Consider the following 4717-nt stretch of genomic DNA (forward strand, 5'->3'; position numbering starts at 1 on the left):
AGTTCTGGTGGAAACAGGAGAGTTGAGGTGCACATTTAATTCTGCCGTGATTTGGGCAGCCGTGGTTTTATGTTTTTTGGATACAATCCGGGTTAGCACCCGAACATCCCTTTCAGACAGCTTCCTTTTGCATCCACAGTTAATCCTGTTGGTATGCTGACATTACCCTGGATACCGTGGCTCTTGATACATCACAAAGACTTGCTGTCTTGGTCACAGATGCGCCAGCAAGACGTGCACCAACAATTTGTCCTCTTTTGAACTCTGGTATGTCACCCATAATGTTGTGTGCATTGCAATATTTTGAGCAAAACTGTGCTCTTACCCTGCTAATTGAACCTTCACACTCTGCTCTTACTGGTGCAATGTGCAATTAATGAAGATTGGCCACCAGACTGGTCCAATTTAGCCATGAAACCTCCCACACTAAAATGACAGGTGTTTCAGTTATTTTGTCCAACCCCTGTACATATACACATACATACAGTACATACATATACAGTAGATACATACATACATGCTATTTTACAATGATTATACAAATGAACTAGAATGGCATTTCCTAAAGAAAGTGCACGTGAGTGCTGAAATCATTCTAAATACAGCATTATTTATATGCAGACATTATGGCCGATTGTAGCTGTTATGGTCGGACGTAGCGAATTCGCGACAAACAGAAAACTTCAAATAACAGAAAAAATATTCGCCACATTAAATCTATTCCAATATCTCAGCTGTAGAAGCAATCAATAAGATTGTACGTATTTTTATCTTAGCACAACCTGCATCAAATTGAACAATTTCTCCAAATTTGCAGCCGCAAGATGCACAAGTCACTATCCGACAGGTTAGCTTCCGTGAATCGCATGTAGTTCCCACTCCGACCGGTCCTACGAGAAACTAGTGATGGGTCGTACTGTGCCGAGGCTTCGGAGCGTGTGTCGAGAAATCTAGGAAGTCTTTCGTGAAGCGCGTATCGAGGCTTGCTTCTTTAAGAACAAGTGACGTCACGGATGACGTGTGCTTGCCGGTTCAGGAAGTGGTTTGAGTACTGGCGCGATTTATGAGCATATTTAAAGCGCCATGAGTCCCAGCACAGTGGAAAAAATACTGTTTCTAAATAAAAATGAATAAAGTCCATCTCACCAGTATTCACAAACACAATCCTATAAAAACACCACTAAAATTTAAACATGAATAGACCTATATTACTTTTTCCCACTTAACAAAAATCATATATGAAATCATGAATGAATGGATGGATGGATGGATGAATTAACCACACAAAATCATATTAAGATCTTTTTATTTCTATTCTTGGCAGTGATTATTCCCATGTTAACACTTGCATGGGAGGCAGGGGTCATCACATCAGTTGAAATGACAATAATAGTTTTGACCAGCAGGGGGGTTTGTGTGCAAATGAAGCCTCGAGAAATGAACCTTTTCTCGAACCAATTTGATGGAAAGCGTCAAGGCTTCACGAGGCTTCATCAGCCCATCACTACGAGAAACTAGTGCTTGCAAAAGGTTCCTAGGAACGTATTCAATAAGCACAAACCGGCATTGCGAATTCGCGACAAGTGGCGTTAAGGGGTTAAAAGAAAATCTTCTGTTTTAAGAGGCTCCAGCATTGTAGAAGGCTATTAAAAGTAAAGTAAATTTTCAATGCTGATTTGGCTTAATAGTGTTGGTCAGTCTGTATCATATTGTTGAAAGAAAATTCACACTGGCATGTTCTGGGGTTCAACTTGGTGTCATCATTACACACAAGTTGGGAGCCAAATGATAAAGTATTGCAAATGAATAGCTTTGAAATTCTTCCTCATAATGTTAAGGTTGCTATATTATGTTTTTTACTTGTCAGGGAAAATAGAAAGAGAAAAAAAGCTTATTATTAGTATGCGGGTCTTCGTGATGTAATTCTACATGGCACTCACTGCCTGTATAGATAAATGAGTGAATGACCACATAAAAAAAATGTCAGTTTCTGTGCCACCCCTGTGTGTGAGCAATGGTCTCAGTCTGGCCACCACTATGGAAATCGCCTGACTTTATATTGTTACATTATTTTTATTTGAAAGACAAAATACAGAAAAGTGGGCGTAATTATAACATATTTCTTACAACTTCTTACATTTATCTACGAAGTGTTTGAAACTCATATTAATTCTAAATAAAACCTGAACATTATTATTATTTTTTTTGCAATAGTGTTTTCTTGAAAGAAATAAAATATTTTTCAGTGTTTTGTTATATCGCCAAAAATATAGTTATTGCAAAAATAATCTGAAATATTGTGATATTATTTTAGGGTCATATAGCCCACCCCGACTGCTTATACATAAATAATAAACAAGCCAAAATGTAGCTGAAAATCTTTAATTTACACTATGATTATAATGTAAACTCACATATCCCTTTTTCGAATTTGGATCCTTTAAGGATAGGAAGAGTGACACAATCCCAAGGGCATGAAACTCTTTTGTTGCTTTACTTACAGCTCTCCTGTAAAGAAGAAAAAGAAATGTTTTTTGGTAACATTTTTGCCTTGTTTACAAATAAGAGTCTCATGTCATGAACATCAAGCCTCTTACCCTTCCTTTTCATGCATGTGGGCTACAATGATGTTCACCATTAATCGCCTGGTGGAATCTTTCAAACTCCCAGTCTCTTCATACTCCTTGATCACAGTCATTCCTGCTGGCTTGGAAGTGAGAATTTGCTCTACTATCTAAATACAATTATTACAAATACAACAAAAAAAATTAACCCTTTTTTTCAACTCCTTAACCCCAATTCATTTGTTTTTAACAACAAAGTGTACAAATATGTAAATAATAAAATTACATTTCTTGCGCTAGTGCTGTCCAATACCGGTTGAACCATGTATCTGTAAGACTTGGAGAGGAGGGTCCTTCACTGCCTTGGTGCAGAAAAGTAAACTCTGGAAATCAGAAATAACAAACATATTTAAACATTTTAAATGCTGCTTGTATTTTAGAAAACTTCTCTAGTAAAACATTAAATATATTTTAAACAATAAGTGGTTGATGACAAAATATTTTTTGACCAGGTGGCCATTTTGTATTTCATTATGCCTACCACAAGGTGTGAGTATCACATATTCAGTCAGCTCAGAGTAGTCAGTTCTTGAGTAATTCTGCTGGTGAGGTGTTTAAATACAGAAGAGTTAAATGACTAACTTTATGATTGTTGATTTTGAACTGAAATTCACAGTCAGCTTACCATCATCAGTGTAGATGACAAAACAACTTCTTGGACTTTTGCAAGTTCTGGAAATACGTCCATATCCACCTCTATGCCCTGCTCATCGACTGAGATCATGTGACTTTTAGTGTGGTATTTTCTGGTATAATAAACTTTTGCTGCACTGACACATAAGTAACACTTCATTAACAAACTTACTGTTACACTACTACTTTAATGACTTGGCACAAAACCACTTCCAGCACTAATAAAGTCTGAGAAGCTGACTTCTAGTTTTATATATTTCTTTGTCCCTCTGTGTTTAGCCTTTATCAACATCTTGACAAAGGTAAAAAACACACACACACACACACACACACACATATATACACATATATATACAGTATATATTACAATTCTTGTTTTTTAAATTGCTTTAATGTCAGTTTGGTATATGAAGTGGAAGATTGATGTTTATAATGACTTGTTAATAGGTCGTTCTTGTTAAAACATAGTACATTATATTAGCATACATTACATAATGTGATATCAAAGTAGTAAAGGCAATATACAGTTCAGATATTTTTTCTTTCTTTTTTTTTTTTTTTGCATAAATTAATCTCCCTTCACTTTCCTGAGGATTTATTATTATAATAATTTTGGCTAAACACGGAGCCATGTGGCTGGATTTATAAGGTTTACCTGCACTAAATGAACAGATTCATAAACATACTACTGTACCTTTAACATTATAGTGCAGGTACATGAAATAGCATTCATTCATCTCTTATTTCATGAGTAAGTAATAATTTATTCCTACATGTAATACATGGATTAATTTATTATGAATATGCACTAGTTCATTTTGTCTAATGTAAGTGGTGGACAAGGTACACAAACCATGTAGCTGAGTTGAAGTAGATATCCAAGGTGAAATATTACTCCAGTAAAAGTAGTAGTAAAAGTAAAAATACTATTTACCTCCACTTGAGTAGAAGTACCAAAGTATTTAACATTTAAATGTTGAAAGTAAAAGTAGCATTAAAGCTGCACAGAAAAATTTCCAGCCCCTTACAACGGTTCCCTATGGGAGTGTCTCCTATGGCGTCAAAATACGGCCAAAAGTATTGAAAACCAAAAATCAGAGTTCAATTTTGAGTTCATTTTGTATTTTATATTTAGTCAGTTTTTTGCTTTTGGCTGAGCTTTTTTTTAATCACGCTTCTCTCCGTCTCACTTTTAAATTAAACAGTTTCTCACCCCTGCGTTTTTTTTTTTTTGTGCTCTGTTACACTTTTTTCTCGACTCAAAAATCCTCTCAAGTTTTTTTAAAAGTAACTTTTATTTTTAAACAATATTACAGAAGCATACATATCATATATACATAAACATGTCAATTTTGTTTTTACACTAAATTTAACAATATACAAAATAATTGTTTTTAAAATATATTTTCAGATACCAATTTTGAAAAAAAAGATTAATGGGTAAAAGCAATTACAGAAGG

The 4717-nt window shown here is 34.9% G+C and overlaps 1 long non-coding RNA gene across 1 annotated transcript; it reads right to left on the reverse strand.

Moving 5' to 3' along the window:
• Positions 1-2704: 2704 nt before the first annotated feature.
• LOC134302309 (uncharacterized) lies at positions 2705-3170 on the reverse strand. The gene is made up of 3 exons (XR_010007516.1): positions 3106-3170; positions 2851-2947; positions 2705-2734 (listed from the first exon to the last, which is right to left on the reverse strand). It is a non-coding gene; the product is annotated as an uncharacterized LOC134302309 (long non-coding RNA).
• Positions 3171-4717: the final 1547 nt, after the last annotated feature.

This window comes from Trichomycterus rosablanca, chromosome 25 (assembly GCF_030014385.1).
Source record: "Trichomycterus rosablanca isolate fTriRos1 chromosome 25, fTriRos1.hap1, whole genome shotgun sequence".
Classification (NCBI taxonomy): Eukaryota; Metazoa; Chordata; class Actinopteri; order Siluriformes; family Trichomycteridae; genus Trichomycterus; species Trichomycterus rosablanca.